Source organism: Micrasema longulum, unplaced genomic scaffold, assembly GCF_059751315.1.
Source record: "Micrasema longulum isolate JH-2025_06_02 unplaced genomic scaffold, ASM5975131v1 h1tg000073l, whole genome shotgun sequence".
Classification (NCBI taxonomy): Eukaryota; Metazoa; Arthropoda; class Insecta; order Trichoptera; family Brachycentridae; genus Micrasema; species Micrasema longulum.
Genome location: NW_028277280.1, coordinates 1 through 22,972, shown reverse-complemented (window position 1 = coordinate 22,972; position 22,972 = coordinate 1).

Here is a 22,972-nt window from a genome sequence, read left to right as displayed (position 1 = left end):
TTTTGGAACACATAAATATGTCTGAACACCTTGAAAAAAATAAACATAACACGAATATTAGTTTCACAGTAGAAAACGATATGATATTTATTCATGTTTTTTGTACGTACTATTAGATTACACAATATCGTTTTAGTAAATAATTTATATCAATTATAATTTATTGCCTGGTTTTATTGAATTTTATTTTATAAGGTAATTCAGCAAAGATATATAATATAATCATACAGTTTTAATTATTATTATTATTATGGAAAACTTATATAGCCTCATATTCGTAATAAAATACTTTAAGGGCGCTTTACAAAGTGATCATACAAAGAAATCAATTTTATTTAAACTTTTTCAATTTGTAATTTAAGAAAAACAATGTACTTTGTCATCACATGCTAAGGTTTTATTCAAATGATCTAAAAAACAAGTGGATTTAAGTTTCTTACGAAATATCACTTCACTCTTACATTTACACCTCTCAGCATAGAATGCTGAGAGAGTATTCTATGTTTTTATTTTATTATTTATTTACTTATTTTATTTCAACTTCTTCAATTTGTAATTCAAGAAAAACAATGTATTTTGTCATCATATGCTAATGATTTATTCAAATGATCTAGGAAACAAGTGGATTTAAGTTTCTTCTGAAACATCGCTTCATTCTTACATTTACGCACCTTTCAGCATAGAATGCTGAGAGAGCATTCTATGCTGTAGGGCCTAGGGGCCTGTAGGGCGACCGCAAATGCGCGTTTGCCCAATTTAGTGCACTGTTTACGTAGAGGCTCAATAGCTTTTCATTCCAACTTAGATGTAGCTGGTTTAAGCGTAAGACGTCTGTCAGCTTGTTCATCTGGAATGCAGAGTTCACTTAGATATTCTAGAGCAAAGTTGTTCAGCGGCTTATACACAAGCCAACGGAGTTTGTATTTCACTATCTGTGGAAAACGTAGCCAGTGTAATCTTCGTAGTAGTAGAGTGATATGACTGAACAAACATTTGTTGTTTTTCTTTAAAAAAATTATATATAATAGTTAAAAATCGAAAGATATAACTTATTAATGCAGTTTTATTGGTATTTTTATTTTAAAGTATTAAAATATGTATGTATATGTGTACTAAGAAATGACGTCATATATTATGTTTTTACTCAGAAAAATACGTATTTTCAGAGCTTTTTTTAAAAAAAAACTATTCATATATATTTCCCGATAAACCGCCTTTTTAGCAATTTGTCATGGAGTGCTAAAACATAAGTTCAAGATTTGAAATAAAAATCTACATCTATGTATTTAACTTAGATAAACTTAAATAATACCTACGGTGAACTTATTTTTTATGCCAAAAACTGTTATAATTTTAAAACAAATTTGATTTTATACCTTCTAACTTTAATGTACTACTTTATCTTTATTTATATATAACGACCATTTATGCATAACCTCATTCTTAACTTAAAAATAAAAAAAACCTTTTATTAAATATATGTTTATAAGACCTACATATAAGGTTGTCTTGTTATGCCATGGAACGCTTGAATTTTAACTTGGTACCTGTCTTGAAGAAGCCCTCTAGGTTTATATAATAAGTAATTAAATAAATAAAGTTTTAAATATGCATTTATATATATATATATATATATATATGTATATATATACATGAACATGAAAATATACGCATAAAATCAACAATTTAAAAGAAAGATAGTTAATATGAATAAAACAAATTTTCCAATTTCGGACTCGATTTGAACAAATGAATAAATTCGTTAAAGAAAGAGCACGAGAATAGAACTTATAACAAAGAAGACAGAGACGCTGTTTTGTGGCCGGTGTTTGTGTGAATGAGACAAAACTAAAGAAGAAATCCGCTCAATCAGTCGGTTATTGGCAGTAGGCAAAAAGGCATGCTAGTTACCTATATGACCGGCGAATTTATGATTTTTAATTTATTTTGCCATGACAGGCCTAAATTGTTGTATAATTTTCACGAATTTTGTAAAAGCAATTATTCAACAGATGTCTTTATGTTTTTTTTTTTCAACATCTGAACTTCAGAATATTCTGTCTTTTGCTGGTGGTAACACTATGTTACATCACCGCTTGTAAAGGACTTTTTTAGGATAGCCTTTTGAGGGTTAAAGTAAAAGCGTTTTTTCCCCACTGTAGGGACATCATATTTGTAGCATCATGTAAAGAGATTTCTAAAATTGAAAAAATGAGCTTAGTATGCACTTCCACTCTTCATATTATAAGGTCTACAGAAGTTTGGGTGAAGTGATACTTGTAAGGATTTTTTTTTTAATTTTGCTGATAAAATTTGTAAATGTCGTATGAATTGAAAATACTGTCAGTTAAACAAGTACATGCAGTTTGTATAAATGTTATTAAAATTATCTTTAACACCATGAAAAAAGAAAATATGAAAATAAATATATACAATATGAGTTGTACTGCTTCACCGATTTCGTTCAAAGTATATTTATTTTTAATAATGACCATGAATTAAATAAAATAAACAATATTTTGTAAAAAACTTTACTTAAACTATAGGAAAAAATACTTATACAGTTCCCAAAATATTTCCAATAAAAATGAGAACTGGCGTAGAATTTTGTACATTAATTCATTTTCTAATAATATAGCACAAAATTTACCTAACAATATTAGGCCAGCTTTTTATACTAATAATAATAAAGGTAAAATATCAACAAATTGTAAAGATAAGGATGATAAATTAAATCATTCGGGAATTTATAAATTAAATTGTTTAAATTGCCCAAATTTCTATATGGGAAAAACTTCGCGTAAATTTAAAGTTAGAATCAAAGAACATATAAAATGTCTGAGTAAAAATAATTTTTCAGAATTCGCAAATCATCTTATATCCGAAAACCATGAATTTAATCAAGAAACATGTGCAGAAATTTTGCGTGTCAATAAAAATGGTTTTCGTTTAGATAATTTAGAGCGATTAGAAATTAGTAAAGCCATTAATCAAAAACTTTAAATAATAAATAATCAATTAATTTAAACTTCGAGTCCTCTTTTAAAACTATTACCGTTAGGATTTATTTCATCTTCTTTCTCTCTCTTTCTTTCAATTTTCTGTCTCTTTCATACAATATTTTATTATATAAATAGCAACGCGTGTAATTATAAGTTAGTTAAATTCCTGACGATGAGGTGTAACCTTGAAACCGGTCGAAGTGTAATAAAAAAAACTAAATTAATGTGGTTTATACAAATTTATAAACAAATAAGTGTATATTTATTTATTAATTTATTCATATTTTACTCTTACAAACTGTAAACAATAATAAAAATAATGTGACCTCACTGGAGTTACCCGTGCTGAGGACACTTAACAATATGCTTTTTTGAAATGTTTTTACAATTGAGAATAAACAAAGAAGACTCACTTAATAAACAGTGATAATTAACAAAATATTCAGACTGTTTTAAAAACTAGGTATATATGTACATCTATTTTATCTATATTACAAAACGCACAATGAAAATAACAAAAACCTAACATATGCTATACGCTTGTGGAGCAGTTGATTCAATATTGGTTTGGGCGAACGAGACAATCTATTTTACTTCTACCTAGCTCCACTATCCATTTTTATAGCCTTTTTAAACATATTCATTTACAGTTTATTCTAAGGCATCACATAACCCAGATTGCATGTTAAATAACTAAGGGCTTTACTTAAAAAAACACGGTGTAAAGTTATGCCTAGGTAACTTTATTCCGGGTTTATCAGGAAGATCCATAACGAGTAAAACACTATAAATGGCTTCATTACTCCTACGCCGCGCCATCAGCTAATAGTGACTTTTGCCTTTTTACCTCAATGCCACAGATATCATATCGTGTGTGCCATGCGCAGTCCGTTCATAGAATGCATGGAACCATTGCTTTCTCTAAATTTAGCCAAATAACGTTTATAAAAGGTATATCATTATTAATTATCAGCCATAATACCTAATATTTAGTTAACTATAAAAAAAACAATGTAATAATAATCGAGATAAGTTGCGGAAGAGTTTTACTACCGCCTTATAAAAATATAAAAAAAGCAACATAACCCCTACGTACATCCATTCGTCAGCGCTGTCATGCGCGTACTTGCTAATGGCTGGCTGCGTATCGCTGTCAGCAAAGAACGAAGGAACCAAATAAAAATTCCGTTCCAGCGCCATACTGAACGCGCAATCCACGCGCAATTAGGCTATAGAAGCAATTAAAACATTCCGATACATTATTTTTTATACATTTTATATGTAGTTTTGACGCGATGCGGCCGCAACGCCGCGCCGCGTAGCACCGATGCGATTTTAATATTGAACATAACATTATAATAATTATTTATTATTTTGCGGTGGAGTCGGAATACAAAATGAAATGCTGAATTTAATTCGAACATGACATTTATAGTACTGTTTATTTGCTGTAAGAAAAAAGTAAACAATCTACTTTATTAATTTTTCACGTTTAAATAATGACCAATTCTTCTTTTTTGAAAAGTCATATTTTTCAACAAGATAATACTTATTTTGGTATCACTGCATTTTAATGAAATAAAATTTAACGCAGTTATTTATTACAAGAGGTAGTACCTATCTTGTGAAGTTAGTGGATTTGTTATTACAATTTATTTCTAGATAAAATTTTAGCTATTATTTCTGATCCCATTAATAAAGTATTTTTTTATTTATTTATTTTTTTATTTTTATTTATTAATAAAACATATAAGACATGAATATCATGATATTATATTCCCAGGAGTTGTACGAGAAAACTCATTTGGGACGGTACATAAAAAAAATAGTACATTTCTTGTAACAATACATAGTATACATTTAAACAATAAAAAATCAAACAAATTTTAACAATCTATGAACTTAATATTAAAAAAGGAAAGAAAACATTTAAACAATCTGTGAACTTAATATTAAAGAAGAAAATAAAAACATTCAAACAATCTGTGAACTTAATAATAAAAAAGAAAAGAAAAACATTTAAACATTCTGTGAAATTAATATTAAAAAAGAAAATAAAAACATTTAAACATTCTGTGAACTTAATATTAAAAAAAGAAAAGAAAAACATTTAAACCTAAAACACAATATATAGACTATTCACAGAAACTGAGCTAAAAACTATCACTTTCAAAAAGATTCAAGAAATAGGTCTTCATTTCTGGTCTTTGAGATTTACCACTCGACATTTCATTTTTAAGGTCATCAGGCAGTTTATTAAATTGTATACGACCAATGTATTCCAGAGACCTTTTGCCGAACTTCGTGGAACAAAATTTAGAAATGTGAAGATTTTTTGCATGTCGTGTATTATAGTTGTGAATTTCATGATTAAATGTAAGTTTCAAATTTGTGTGAGCAGAAAAGTTTATGATGTTTGAAATAGTGTTAGTGATGTCATACAGTGCCATTACCTTGAAAGGAAGTATTTTTGTGTTACGATAAATATCCTTGACATGGGAATCCCATTTCAAACCAAGAATGCTTCTCAGAGCTCGGTTTTGAAGAACTTGAATCTCAGAAATCTGGTTTTTGTTAGCGAAACCCCAAATACAGCATAAATAGGATAGGTGAGAATGTATCATAGCGTAATAGACGGCAAACAAAACAGAGTGAGGAAGCAGACCACGAAGTCTATGCAAAACGCCAGTTACGGGTACTATTTTTGATTTAACATGTTCATATTGGTATTTCCATGAAAGTTGAGAGTCAACATATAGTCCTAAGTATTTAGTAACATTGGTCTTTTCAATATAGCCAGTTCCTAGAGAAATATTAATTTTCAAATCCTGTTTGTTCCCAAAAATCATATATGATGTTTTTTTCATATTCAAACTTAATTTGTTTAATCGCATCCAGTCGGCAAAACTATCGAAATCTGTCTTCATTATTTTTTCTAGTTCTTTTTTTTAATTGTCTTTATTTTTTTAAGGGCAGTGAATATTATTGTGTACCTACCTATTAACTATGTATTAATTGCTTTCCTAATCAAATACCCCACCGCACGCACGCCCTGATGTGTATTCATAGCATTTTAAATTTGAAATAAAAATATCTGATAATATTTTTATTTCGAGGCATTTTAATTTAACTAACTTTTGGTTTGATAAACAAATATTCAACATTCTTTAAACTTCAAAGCAGAAAAGGTTGCGATGAAATACAGTAACATTTATTGCTACTTCTGCCTGAAAAGGTTTTTTTTACCTTTCTCTTTACATCTCTATCAATCTTTCTTCAGAAGTTAAGAGACGAGCCCCTGGCCGGCGTTGAATTATTATGACAAGAGATGGGGAGGCGATGTTTTTTTTTCTTTCAGGCAGGTAAATACGAAGGCGCTTTAGGACAGCGGTGTTCAAGATTCCGGCGTTTCTTTCCGAAACATTTTTCCGATGATTAATCGTCCGGTAGAACGCTGTTACTAAAGTGATATTTATAATACCCACTTATGTAATGTTATAATATATATTAGTACAAAAGTTTTGCGATTAAGGATGTTGTAAGGAGTGAAAGTTTGTCTTTGAGTTGGTCTTGTGTAGTATATTATTCAACTGTATAATTCAAATCGAGTTATTAATATAAGACAAAAGTAAAACGTTATCAAGTGTTCTGTTAGATTCAATACAAAATAAAATAATTGAAGCTATTAACATATTATTATGAGAGTATTTATTTAATCAAATACACATGATATTACAATATCAATATATTACTAGAATAAAAACACAAAGTTTTAAATCATATTTTTCCCGATTAACCATTTAATATTATAAATATTTTTTTTTATATTTAAGTTATTTATTTATATTTATTGATGAGATTCCATTGTAATGATGTAATAACTTATCCATTGTAATATATAGTCTGAAGATGCTCATTAGAGGGTGAAAGCGCTAATATTGGTCGAATATACGAGTGGAAGTGTACCAAGTATTTTTAATCAGTAACTTATATGTACATATAACTTATAACATCATTATTAAATAATAGTTTGTCATTGGGTGCTCAGACATTAGTTTTTGTAAAATTTAAATCAAAAGAGTACAGACAATATTGTAAACATATTAAACATTGATTTATTTTGTTTTTCTATGCTTTGAAAAAAATAAAAATAGCATTAAGACGAAAAAAAGAAAAGTAAGAAAACAAAATTAAAAAAAAGGTTTAATATATTTTTGAATAGTAGAAAAATGAAAAAAAAATAAAACAATTAAATTAAATAGTAAGCATGTACTTGAATGTATTTGAAACTTAAAAAAAAAAGCTAGAATAATAGGTGCTCATAAATGCAACTAAAACAAGATAAAAAATAAAAGTGAAACAGAATCAATCAAAAATTAAAGTTATCCTTTAAAATGAAGATCTAAAATACATAAATAAAATAAGGAAATAATAGTTCAAAAAGAAAATTGCATAAATGTTTTAAACGACATCTAAAAATACTAAGTTTCTTAAGTTTTCCACAAAAAATAAATCAGTATAGAAATTTATCTTTCAACCACTTTCGTAAGAAAAACACAACTTTCTTTTTGCTTGTATTATGATATGTTTTTTTGATTTAGTGTCATATTAATTTTTTTTGGAACAATATAATCCAACGTACACTGTTCATATTTATTTTTTAAAGTTTGGTACAACTAGACCATCAACAGATGTAAATCTTTTTAGAACACTGTGTTCTAATTTATTTTTACATATTGAGCTAAACATCTGTTGGATAATTATTTTGCCCTAAACTACCCAAACCGGTAAAACATGTAATTGTTTATACATTAATTAAGTATTTTGTCTCTGATTTTATACATTCGATGGCTCAATCAATTTGACAAGTGCATTTCGAACGTTCTGTACATATTTAATGTTTGTTGCACAAGAATGTCTCCATCCACCCAGTTACTTATTATGGATTTGGCCAGAGACAAATATACTTATCTTCGTGTGGAGAGAGGAACTAAAAACTTTTATTTGTGTAGCTGGTTTACTGCTAATCTTAAACTTTTGCATGTTTTTATAACATGTAATATCTATTTAAATTTATTTCAACAGAGAGGGAAAACATTTTCAAGAAAGGAATATATATTCAAGAATGTATATTCTAGATGGGTAACATATTTATTTTAGCGTGTAGTGGCCTCACATGCATTACGTCGCTCCAGTTCGTTTTTGTCAAACAGACTAAAACACAAATCTGCAGATTGAGAGTTTTTTTTTTTTACCAAATTGGAAATGAATCATGACCACGACTTAAGAATTATTTGTTACAAATCCCCTTAAAAAAAAAGTTTTTTTTAAAAATTTTAATTTCATAAATAAAGGCTTTCTCAAAACTCCTGTACACTTAACTACATTTCGTTTAAAATTGCCTGTTGGACAAAAACGTACTAAAGCGACGATTAATTGTTTTTTTTTGGCATTCATTGAGAAGCCTGTATCATGGAACCAAATTCGTTAGATATGTAAGTCCTTTTGCAACATTTCAGTACATTTACTTAGATCGCTATGCGAAACAACTAGAGCAGTATCGCATCGTCCGAAAAAATGTTTTTAATGAATGAAACATAATTATTATACACAATATGGGTCCTTATATGGGTCATGATAACAGTTTTGTTTTATTTAAAATAAATGTCATTTTTACTATCATTATACCTTGCGTAACCCTTTAAAGGACAGGACACCTAGAAAAAAATAGTACGTAAATATACCACCAGAATTGCGGTATTTATTTTCGAATATATGGTATTAATAAAAGTGATAAGTTTTACGTCAGAAGAGCATCGTAATAACGTTTACTGGTAGATCAATCTTCCACTCAGCATTTTCGAGTGCAAAAGATCGATAATCTTTAAAAAAAACATATTTTATAAGGTTTGTATTGTATGTACTAATGTACTCGAGTGTATTTGACTAACTTGCTGGGACCTATTAAAGTTCAGCCGATATTATGTGAGGGTTATCACTAAAGCCTTTACAGGGCACTGCAGATTGAACAAACACATTGCTAGAATGAACCTTTCCGAAACTTCTAAATGTAGGTTCTGCCGTGCAGATGAGGAAACACCTTTTTACATTCTACGTGAATGTAATGCTTTACATCATTAAAGGAGCCTCATCCTCGGGAGACTACTGGTTAAACCAGAGTATGTTAAAGAACTCGCCCCTTACCTAATAGCCGGATACTTTACGGATCTGGGCATGGAGGGGGAGATTTAGCAAAATGTAAACTCTCGCGTTCCACACTGTGCGTAGCCAGGCTCTTTATAGACCTGGGTTTAGAGGGCGAGAACTATTCACGGGGACCCGTCTTAATAGATATTCACAGGTCGCAGTGACGTAAGAAGCTTGCATAGCACTGACCCCCACTACTAAGAATAAAAATTAGAATAGGTCTGCAAGACGTTAATCAAAACAAAATATGTGTCCTGTAAAGGATTAAATTCAAATACTGCAATAAATTCAAATATTTTACATCTTTTAAACGACGATAAAAAGTATTTCAAATAAAACACATTTAAACTTGATGTTGGTTTTCTATAAATGAATTATTTTTTACAAATTTTAAATTTAAATAATTTGTATTTTATTGTTAATATTATTGAAATTCGCATTTCATTAATATTTAAATGTGTGTATAGAATGTATTTTGTATAATTAATACTAAAAACAAAGAATTTAAAACTTAAAAAGGACTAATTAATTATGCATAAATTTAGTAAAAGATAATCCATTAAATAATATTCGTTAAATGGCGTTAAGGTGGCCTCCGTGGTGTAGTGGTCAATACGTTTGACACGCGCGCGGAAGGTTCCGGGTTTATATCCAGGTAAGAACGCAAACATTCAATGTGATTTTTCTCAGGCCTAGGGCCTATATTAATGAATTAATTTCTAGAATAATTCAACTGAAATTTTAATAATTTTGTTAATTTTGTTGAAATATGTATTTTATTGGTGCTTACGTATAATTTGAGTCCAATTTAAACAACTTGGTTGTATCCCGACATAATCCCGGTATCCTGAGATTACGAATAAAAAAACAAGTATGCCCGGGATTAAAATATTTACTCGGGTTTGTATTTTCTATGCACAGACCACTGCATTGGAACACTAATCGTGGCGTATCTTGATAATTTGTATTACATGAAGGTAAGATGAAGATGCCAGACCCACGCATGTTGTTGAAAACATTTTTTTAAATATAATATTGTTAGTAGTAGCAGCACACCGTGGAAAGACACTGACAAAAAGAACAAAATTAGGAAAGTTCTGCATATTAAACTTGTTAATTGCAAATGTAATAAAATTCCATTCTACGATAACAAAATTATTAGGGCTGCATACACCTGTATATTTTTGATCATACCCAAGGGTGGTTTGGTCGTTTTTTTTGTCGTAACAAAGTTCCCTTAATACAATCTAGATAAGGTTATTGTTAAGGTGCAACAGAATGCGAACAAGACCTGTTTTTGACAATCCTGATAATCCCGACATTAGCCACTACAATCCCTGGTTTTTCGGGGGTTGAAAACGGCCGGAATCCCGGGACAGTATTTTCTACCTATGCGCCATTGGATGCAGAAAAGAAATGATGATGTTGATAAATGCTTTAAAAATTACAATGTGATTTACGTATTTTGTACTATTATTCTCTATTTTTTTTTATTATATAAATAAAAGATGAGTGATACTTTAATCCACAAATTTGGAATATCCAGTGACCGGTTTCATCGCTTTCGCGACATCTTCGAGGCTGGTATCTTTATTAAGGAGTGCAATGTATTTATACAAAACAGAGGTAAGGATGGATAATTCAAAGTTATATGAAAGTAAATTAAATAAAGTTATTTTTATCTTAGGGATAATAATCAAATTTTTTTTCGGGTTAACTAACTCTATTTTTTTGTTCGATTGACATCTTTAGCTGTCCAATAAAAAAATAAATATGTTATAATTTTTAGTGTCTTTTAGCCATTTTGTGTTCGAAAGCCAAATTTTTTTTTGTTTTACAATTGTGATGTATTTTTTACATTTTTTTGTTAGTATTTTCTCATTTTGTATATAACATTAAATCGCAGTTGACAAATACACGTATTTGGACTAATATTTATTTTGATTTTGAACAAGCTTATGTCCTGCTTAAACCCTCTTAAATAATTTCAAAGTAACTTACATTACATGAGAAGTAAATCGTTATTTCCAGTGAGCCATGTTCCATTAAAAAACATTTTTAAATCTCCAACTCCTTCATTTACCCGGCGTTTTTTCAGTTCCTTTCATAGCTCCTGTCCCAAGTTCTCTATTTTGTGACATGTCCTTTCTCTTGAGTACCCCTCACTGTGTCTGAGCGCCTCACCTGAGTGTGTTCTGAGTGTATCCTGAGTAATGAGAAATGCCGCAGATGTCCTTTGTAGAGCCTCCTAAGCCAGAGGCGGTATGGTCCACTACCTTATACATTTCAACCCTCATTCACGCGAGGACCATTTGAGACGTAAAAATTTGCACTCTTAGGAAAAAATGTGTATGACAAACCAAAATAGTATTTATGAGCCCTAAAGCTTTAAGACAACCATTTTTTATGCTTTTAACATCAACGAGTTCACAATAATTTAAGAACGGTTCATGTATTTTTTTAAAAATGCGACTTTATTGGCTTTGCGTAAATTTAAAAAAATCAAAATTATAATTATTTATCATGATCCTCCGATTATCTATTGAACTGTGTCTGTCTTATTTTTACACAAATATTGTGGGCATACAAGAGAAATTGACCAAGTGACAGAATCAATAATGCTTAGGGAGAGCCATTTTGGAGTTTTTCTAGAGTTCAATTGCTTCTCAAAGATCAGCTTTTTTAAGTAGGTGGGTGGTAATTTTGGATTATATGTACAATACATTATTTAATGTAAAGTATAAACGTATTTTAAAATAATTATCACTTTTACAAAATAATAAAAAACAATGAAAATTTTAGTCAATTTGTCATAAAATTTTGCAGACAATTGTTTTTATTTAGTTCATTGAGGGAGGTAGTATTTTATTTTATTTTATTTTATAACTAAAAATAATGTTTTTGGACCTTTTTATTTCAATAATATTTTTTTTAAATATTTATGCAGGTTAAATAAATAACGAAATACAAAAATAATGAAAAATAACAAATAATTAAGAAGTGTTACGCAATAATCTAAAGAATAAATGCCATTAATGAACTTTTTATAAAAAAACCGTATCTGTGAAATACAAAACGTAAACTTACTTACTAACTACTAATTACTCACTTTAACTCTTTACTGGTGACATCAGCTACAAGTAAAACTGTTACTTGGTCAATTTTTTGGATCATAAATTTATTAATAAAATTGTCAGTTTTACTTGTCAACAATCTGTGAGCTTCTATCAAATGGTCACAAATTTGACAAATTAATTTTATTTAGAGGGTCGGATCAACTCGGCATTTTTACCAGTCAAGCATTATGCTAATACGGTGTCAAAAAGTCAGTAATCTCAATTTAGTCATTTTTGCAAATGGTCACTTTTACTTGTGTAACCACGATATATCGACTGTGTTCAGAAAAAAGGCTTTAAACCACATTAGGGAAATATCACATACTACGAATACCATTAAAAAAATACGAAATGGATTAAGAAAAATTATTTATATTTTCATAATCAATATGAATACTATGGAGAAATATTTTCATACATAATTTTAAAAAACAAATTATTTAAACATTGGTCCCTCCAAAAACACGACATGTTTGCCCTTGACAATTGTGACGTCAAGGTTCGTGCGATGTTCCATTTAAATTTTAACGGTCACAAACAAAGTGAAAATTTTACACGAACCTTGACGTATTTTTTTTCTCGACAGTATTTCATAGACCCTCATTAATTTAAAACCGTTAAAAAAAAAATATTTCCCTATTATTAAAACGGAAAAGCGGTTTCATTAGTTTAAATATGTTTTTAACCAACTACGAAGGTTTTATACATATATTCTAACAAAAGTATTTAAACCGTAAACACCCTTTGGTGTAATTCTTTTGCCAAAATGTTTTTAAAATCTACGTTATTGGTTAAAAACACAGGATTTTTAGAAAAATTAATTTAGAGAAAAAAACATTAGATAGTACATAATATTTAAATTAAATACAGTTTAAAAAATATATAAATTCAATGTTTATATTTATATTAACGAATCCCGTTACGTAAAAGAAGAAAACAATAGGAAAATATCACGTACTAAGGAAAACCGATAAAAATATCTGAAATGGATTTAGAAAAATTAATTTTATTTTCAAAATCAATGCGTTTTCATATATTACTTTATAAAAGAAAATTTCAAAAATCTATCACTCGAAAAACGCGACATGTTTGACATTGATAGTTGCTAGGTCAAGATTCGTGACGATTGTCTATAAAAAATTGAATGATTTGGAACAAAGTTGGTAATTAACATGAATTGTGACATATAAGGGGCGTGGCCAATGCAATGACCGTTTTTGCGGGAATTCAAAATTTTTTTTTACTGGACACTATTTCATAGACCCTTATTACTTTAAAAATGTAAAAAAAGTTATATTTACACATTTTTATGTACATAATGAGGACTAACGTCTTAATTTTATGTGTTTATTTTCGTTTTTATTCGTTATTATCAGTATAAAATATTAATTACAAAAAAACGGTGTGTTCAATCAGTGCTACACAAAAAAGAATTATGAATATTTTTTTACTTCGTTCTAAATATGTTGTATTTCTGACTGGATTCTTTATTTCCTTTGTTCATTTCATTACAGGAAAATATTCCTCTGTAAGAATAATGTATCTTTAAAACTATTACAACGATTTTGCCCAAAATAGCGGTTTTAAGCCTTTGTCCTGAACACAGTACGTATAAATATAATAATAATTATTATGTATAACTCAAAAGTGACATTTTTGGAAAACAATACTTCAATGGCTCCTTTCAAAATTAATTTCATTGAGTATTGAATTTCGTTTTTCTTTTTCAACTTATAAATTAAACTCGGTTTTAAAAATGTGCGCAGAACTTATTTTAATCTTTTGGAATGGTGGTTTACAAGATTGTCAATCATGTACGAGAAACCGAGTTTAATCTTTAAAAAGATTTATCGAAAATATTCATTTGAATATTTTATATTATAACATTACAGCTCTGACCTTTGCAGTTTGTTTGTGACGGGTGTTATGGGTTTTAATATGCGGTTTTACACTGAAATACTTCGCTGTCCCTGGAACAGCAACTAAAGCGTAAGACTAATCAATTTATCTTCTTGTATCAGATGATCAAGATACGCTGCATTTGATTTAACAATGAAGTGACTTGTGTACCATCTCGTGCAGATAAGGGTTTGATTATGATTATTACGATTTTTTACTAGAATATTATAATTTTAAAAAACTTAACAAAAGAAGAAAAATTACAGACCTTTTTAATTTATTCAAAATTGTAAATTCAATTTGGGATTGCCCTGAAATATTATCTCTCATCAACTTCAGAGTGCTTGGAAGAATGACTAGACAGGTGCCACCGTTTTGTAGCAACAATTCACGGACTGTGTATACTTGTAATGCCGTATTAAACAGACTTCATTAACACGGCAATAGTTATTCCCACGTATCTGATATATTTAGTGTAGGGTATTGTTCCTATAGAACAAACCTTTTGAACTTTTTCAAAGATGGTGAATGTGTAATTATATCTATTTATTCACGCATTTCATAATATATACAGTTTTTTGTTCACTTTGGCCAGCTGTATGAAACAGTACGTATGATTTTCTTGTTAAATTACTGTAGAATGTTTTATTATTTAATTTTTTTTTTACATTTATTCATGAATTGTTTAAACTTTCTACTGAATATGATGTATATTTTTTAAAACATAAATCTTGTATAATTTTTTTTTATAAACCTTGGGTAAAAGAAAATTGATGTTTTTTTTAAGTAAAAAAATAGTAAGCCAAATATGTAAGCATTATAAATTTTTGTAAAAGGCAGATTTGCCGTTAATGTTAATAAAATAATAAATAATAATACTGTGTATGTGAGAGTTTTTTCATTATTTTTTTTGTCATGAATTAGTTTTACAGGGTTTTTGGCTCATGGATTTGAAAAACGATAATATTTTATGTAAAATAACTAGTACCATTTTAATGAATGAACAAATGAAAAAAGTAAAGAAAAATATAACGTATATTAAAATCTAATTACCGAGTTAAATATTCATTTAATAATAAACGTTTTATTGCCAGTATTTTAATTCAGCAACTTATTACTAAAAGTGTTTTCTTGTAATTGGAAACAAAGTAAGCAAACAAAACGATAAATTCAAATCAATTTGTTCGTAAATTAGATACGTCGATGGGACCGTTCAAAGAGGCGAGATTGATCACTTAGCTTTGGCGTTTGCCTATCGCGAGAATTATATTGAAAATCGAACTGATTAATTTATCTTGCCACACAATCTGCAAGACGATACCGTGTAACAAGATTTCGGCTAATAGAACCCGGTCCTCAGAAGATGTATAGTATACCTTATATTCATGAAGAAATTTGAATAAATACAATCTGCAGAGGTCTCAAAAATGTTTATGCAAATGGCGACTGTTTACTAATCCCACCAGGAAAAAACTTGGGGTATTTCGCTTTGGATCTCGAGACTAAAACGTCTTTGCCTTGTTGAGTTTTTGTACGAGTCTAGATACTTTCATGCAATTAGCTCTTCAAATAGAATAGGCACGCAAAAATATTGTATTTTGCTTCCTCCGCATTTTATGCAAAGAGAGCGAAAGTGAATTTTTGCAGATTTATTTTGATTGCGGATTTGAAAAGGTAACGTCATCTTTATTAATAAAAAGTGTTTTTAATGAAACATGATTTCTAAATTTATTGCAACAGAGAGGGAAAACATCTGTTGCTACAAATTTTAATATGTGTATCGGCCTAATGAGAAAATCCAGCCAGTCTGCAAGCATTTGGACATATTCAAAACATTGTTGAAACACGATTTCACTAAATGTTTTGCGTTTCGTCTATTTCAATGTAAACAAGTTGTTATGAAGTAAGTTACTGTATTTTTTTTATATTTATTACAAGCGTGCCTAGTATAAAATACAATTGTGGAAAACGTACTTAATTATCCCAATTTCCTTACTTCATATTGTGGTGCATAGGGTACTGCATTAGTACACTAACAGCCGTGTATATTGATTTATTTTTTTAATTAATGTTTTCATATCAACCATGTCGGGAATTAAACCCCAGACCTCTTGCATTGTAAAATGTTCATAATATACCTACTACAATAAATGCTCATCATAAATATTTAAATCAGCCTCTTCTGAATATAGTAGGTACGTAATATTTATATATTTTAGTACCCATTTCTTATTTTTTAAATGCCTTAGTATTACTCCAAACCTTTTCGATTATTTTTCTTCCAATAAATCTAAAACTTTTAAAAATCTTCATTTTTTTTTAAATTTAAAAAAATCTTATTTGCTTGTTGTAAGTAAAATTATAAAAGTAATTTTTATCTTTATTTAAATGATTATAACAATTTTATATGAAAAATATTTTACAATAATAAGTTTTTACCATTGTGAATTTTACCGGATTTTGTCGTGACCGACTAGGCCAACAATGTTGTTTATTTATTCACTAGTGACAAAACTCTTGTCTGTAAACAGTCAAAAAAATATGGTCAAAACTAAACAATTTTTAAAAATTATGATTTGAATGTAGTTCTTCAAAGAAATATTAGTAAATGACGGCTGGTGTATCAAACATTCATTGAAAATGTTATTCATTTTGCATACGAATGTTTTTTTTTTTGCGAAAAGAGCAATGGGAGATAAATGGTATGTTGGAAAATTGTTGCATGGGTCAGTTTAAAATTATTGTTTTTATTTTACGCTTAAATTATTTGTAACTCTGTTGTTATGTTGAGTGCAGAATAATTTCATTATAACGTAGTAAATGAAATACTTGCACTTTGCGTATTGTTCATCATCAATTTGAAATGTGGCTCTCTGCAGTAAGTAACTGTAAAAAGTAAAATAAATGGCATTCATGGCTGCTGCAAGGAGACACTCCGTTTATTCTCAATTATCTGTTAAAAAGTGTCACTTGTGACGTTGATTTATGGTCGATTTTAACCAGAAACGTTGTGAACAACTCTAGCTCTCTATAAATAAATGAATTGGGATTGTCGGTAGTTTAATTTAATATAATAGGAGCTTTTGTGCAGAAATTAAAACAAAACTTTAAAATCTAACTCAACAAACAACTTCAATATAATACACGTTAAATTAATTCATATTTGACTAATGAAATGTATTCAAAACTGATGTAACAGTCTTCTTAACTTGTTTGTTTTATATTAAAAAAAAATCTGCGTTATCTGTATCTTAGAGAATATGGATATTGCCCGTGGTTTTTCATGACTGACTTCTGACTATTAATGCTGGGCTATTAATCACTGTTGAGGAGAATGTATAAACATTTGGGTGTTCACTATTTTCAACTGACAGGTGGTTGCATATATAATTCCAATATTCGAATGAATTCGGTCTATGTGTCCCTGATAATTATCTTCGAAAAAGGCAACGCAGGTTGTTCTACCTACCACAATGCAGAACCAACTTGCCAATGGTTATGCCGGTAGGTAGAACAATCGTGTTATTCAACTGTATCGCATCGGATGTCGATATATTTCATAACAGTGGGATTTCTCTTCGGGAGGCAATTTCCAAATTGTAATATGTATGTTCAATCAATCTGTTATGTATATTTTGTAATATATTGAGAATAAATTGGGTACTCTGTAATAATGGTGAATGTTACAGTGTGTAATGTGGCCACTTAAACCAGCCAATGACAGGTCATAAGCCCTGTAAATGCCTAGACTTCCATATTCCCCTCTCAAAAATTCTTTCCCTCTCTGTTGAAATAAATTAAAATAATTTTATTTTATTACTATTTTCTAAACGCAAAATATTTTATTATTTTTTATAGTAAACACCGATTTTTAAATTTTTGATGAAGTGTATGTATGAACGAGGAAAACAAATAACAAACCGACACGAACGTTGACTTAGAGATTACACACGCGTTGACTTATGACTGCGATAACTTAAGCAGGTTCATTATTGTTCATTGTGATCGCTCAAATGCTTAGCATGTTTTTAAGCACGTCGATAATTATTTGTGATTGAGCTACAGGTCTGTATTTCGTAGTACAAACGTGAACTGCCGACGAAGTGTCAGTCGTAGACGTCTATGACTGCGAGAATCAGATGATGTGTGAAGTAGGCAAGCGCGGTTAAGGTTCTTGGGAAGCACCTGTGATTCATGATTTAGCCAGCCGTATGGCCTCCGCTTAGTGACAGTTGTCATCGGAGGCAGCTGCTTCCGTTTTCATTTGTCTTCTATCGAACTTCTATCGAGCTTTAACCAAAAACTACACGATTCAACAAAACGACAAAAAGAATTGTATAAAAGAAATAGTAATGCAATGTTAATATCGGAAAAGTCGAAAAGAACTCAGGATAACAATCATTTCTTGGGCATACAAAACGACACATGGTAGAATCCCGGATATGGATTCTGAACAAGTGTGAACCATTGCAGCCACGTCCAATTCGCATTCTAAAAATACAAAATGTCTTAAACTTGTTCAGAGTGTCTTTGGAAACCAAGGTTTTTCTGTTGCATTTGGTTTAAGTAGGAAAATACGTTTTTTTTTAGCTTCTAGGCTTTGGTGGAAGTAACCCAATATTTTTACCATGCGCAAAAATTCTTTTACTTTGTCGTAACGAGGCGATCAGGTGGTAGTAACTTTCTATAGGCAGGATTCCCGGAATGGATTGTCTCGTTTGCTAACGCGTCCACTGTTTCGTTACTGGCAATCCACAGTGGCTAGAACTATAAGAGAAGAATTTTTTTGTTGACGATCCTGATAAAGATATTCGTTAAAATATTCATATAATGCGGATAGAATCGGTGCGACACAAATTTTTAAAATCGTTAAATAAAGAATCGGATAAAACACTTTCACAATCAACTTTTATGATTGTCTAGAGTACTTTCATATCTTTAGTTTAGAATTCAGAAGCATTTTGGCTGGTTTGATATTCTTGCATAAATTGAAATCTAACTGTATAGATGTCCATGATATCCTTGCTCAGATAAACCTTACCGTAACTTGCGTACCAATTCTGTCTTTACTGTGGGAAATTATAGAACTAACATCGGATTCTTTTCCCCTCTGCCAATGATCCAAAGAACAGTTAACAAAATCTCACTAAAAGGTACCGTCGATGTGTTCCTACAGCAAAAGCAAGCATTCAAGAAGCAAGCGGTGTCGTCACTCCTGATTTTCGATGACACACTTGCCATGTCCACTTAAATTATGCCATAATTGAGAGTACTACTTGTAAACCCGGCAAAATCCACAATTCTTTATTTTGAGCATCAATCACAAAATCAATCACAAATCACAAAAACCTGATACATTACTTAACTTCAACTTTTTTTTACAACTTAATTTTTTTATTATAATCAGAAAATATTTTATGCGTAAGCAGTGATGACATAAGCATGATTATGTCAAGAAACAGTAGTGAAATTAAACTTTTTATTTTATACATAACCAACTTTGCAATACTTAAGTAAAGGTTGCCATGTTTGTAACAAAGCCGATAATTTAAAAGTCAAGTCTAACAAATTAAGCCGTATTTTAAACTGACAATGTTAAAATTATTGTAATTTTTTTTATTCTGAATACATTTCAATTAATATCTCATTTTTTTTTAATTTTGGATTTTGCCAGGTTTGCAAGTAGTACCCTTAATTATACCTTTGTAAATTAAAAATTGTTTAGATTAAGTGTTACTTTATAATAAATACTTAATAACACCAATATGGTAGGGTTTTCATAAGCCTGTTCATTGGCTTAGAAAAAAAACGAATACAGAAAGCAAGTTTTTACAATACAAATATCGAATGAATTAACAAAAAAATGTTTTCTTCATTAAAAGTTTACTTATAAAAAATGACAATCATTTTTCCCTTATACTTTGGTGGCGCGAGTGGTTGATGTGATTGAGCGGTTTGTGGTTGAATGAACTGTCAGTTATAAAGCTCCGAACATCCTATATACCAACTTTCAGTCCCTAAATGTTTATTTATCATTTTTATCGTCTGTCCGCATTCCTATAATAAACTGCACGCAATATGTGAATTGATTCACAATCATCGATAAACATTCTTTCCCGCGTACAATTTAACTGCCCGAACACAAGAGACGTTTGTGAATGTTCTAGGTTTTGTGTTTGCCGACAATCCGAAGCACTATCCGGAAGAAAAGATTTGGAGATTTTCGCATCCGAATTCCTGTCCCTGATCCCCTTTCTGACTTCTTAAAGGTAAACTTTTTGTCTATTGTAGTTCGGTTGGCCGCAGACTGTTTTTATTCGCATTTTCCATCTCATGTACCGCAATTTTTCTTTCCTGCAAAATTAACCCAGACCAACCCAAAATTAATTCGCTACCTCAATGATTATTGGGTCAATTCAATTTATGTTTTGTAGTTCCTTTCTTGTCACACCGAAAATATTGAAAAAAATCATGACAAAACTATTTTGTTCACGTTACTTTACAGTATTCTACATAATTTCTCCATGAACATAAAATATTTTGCCAATTTATTATGCTTCGCAGTAAAAACCAACCTACTTCCTTTGAAGCGCTTTTTAATTTTGATGACAATAAAACAAAAACGAAGCTCAATATAGCATCATTTCTCGGAAGCTTTTATGAGGCTGCCTCATATAATAGACAAAGCAGTTCCTTCGGTAGGTTGGCAATAGCAGAACTGGTAGCATCCTACGAAGCAGCCAATGTAATTTACTATTTGGTCCTATTCCAAAAAGGTCTTGTTACTTTATGAGGCAAAGAGCTTATTTGCATCTATTCGGGGTGAAAATGAGTACCAGCTATTTTGAAAACGCTTTGATAAATATCTCTCAAGTATTTTCACTAAAAAAAAGATACAAAACTTTAAAACAAACGTATGTATAATGTTGATACAAAAAAAAATACATGCAGAGCCATTTTTTAACAATGAGTGATTTCTCAATTTTCTTTTATATTTAATTGGAGGTCTTTGTTAGTAAATAAAAATACTTTAAATTGATTTGAATAAAAAATACAGTTTTGTGGGTGAAATAAACTCAGAATTTTTGGTATTTTTATTTAAAACAAGTTGAAAAATCTCGGGAGAAAATTTCGGAAAAAAAAGTTAAGCCGAGAAAATTCCGCCTCGTGGTGGGCCTTTTTTGTCTTGCATTCTTAAGGTCCTGGGTTTGATTTCTGGCTGAATGAATGAACGATGATTTCAAAGGTAGATATAAATCTGTATTGTAAGACTGATCTCCTTGCCTTCTGTGTGACAAATATAATTTTATTTATAATTATGTAACTTTTTGTAAATAAATAAATTTGATTACTGAGAAGAATATCGCCAAATAGCTTTGTCTCTCAACCAATAAAAGGTTTTATTTATATGACTTCAGTTTCGAAACGTATAAGATAATTAAATTGGGGAAATATGGATGTTTAAGCATAGCCAATTTTGAATGTTACCCTGTGCGTAACATGGCTGCTTACACCAGCCAATAACAGGCCTTAAACCCTGTAAATGCTGAGACAACCATATTCCCTTCTCAAAATTGTTTTCCATCTCTGTTGTAATATTCGGCTTTGTAGAGTATTGGTCAGCGCGTTTTCCTACCGCGCAAGAGGTCTCAAGTTCGATTTCTCGATATGGTTGATAACAAATATTTATTTAAAAAAGTGTTTTTACACTAAAATATTTCATAGTCGCCTAGGCTGCCACCTGAAGCGAAAGAAATCAACTTACCTTCATGTAACAAAAAATGATCAAGATACGCTGTGGGTGGTGAACCAATGCAGTGCTCTATGCATCATTCAGTACGAAAAGGGAATGATGATGCTGTAATATTTTGCAATCACCATGTTAATTTTTGTGAAATTTAAAAAAAATACATTTTTTAAATTGAGTGATCTTATAAAAATACTAAGTATACAAGTACGTCTTATTTGGGATAAGAATTTCCATCCCAAGAAAGGCGATAAATATGGAGAAAGGGTCGAGTCATGTGAAAATAATACTTATAAATTTTCATAAAAAGCTTGTTTATTTTATAAATTATCGTAAATATCGTCATATAAAGATGTTGGTGGAATATTATGAATCTCTTGTCGTGAGCTGGAAGAATATCGCTACTCTATTGAGATAGTGATACAGCTTATAAAAAAACTTTTAAAAATAGGTGTATTGCAACAGAGAGGGAAAACACTGTAGAGAAAGGAACATAGAAGTCTAGGCATTTACAATGCTTATAAACTGTTATGGCTGGTTAAAGTTACTATTTTACAAACAGTGTAATCTTCACCATTCAGCCTATAAATTGTTGGATGTTTAATCCACATTTATTTTATTTATTCTTTTTCTTCCATTATAAACAAAGATCTATAATAAAATAATGTGACCTCACTAGGTTAACCGTGCCGAGGACACTTAACAATATGCTTTTTTTATTATTAAATACATGTAAGAATAAACAAAAAAGACTCAATATAGAGAAGTAATTAACAAAATGTTCACACTTTTAAACACTACATCTATTAGTTTATATTTAATTTTTGAACATCTTTATTATTTAACGCACAACAAAAGAACATAAAATATACATCCTTCACCTCCTCTGTCGGTTGAATTTTGTAAAGAAAGCTGAAACCTATATTGATGTGTGTGAGATTCATTCGGCGGGATTATTACACCTTGAGTAAAAAAGCCACTTAAACCAGCCAACGACAGGT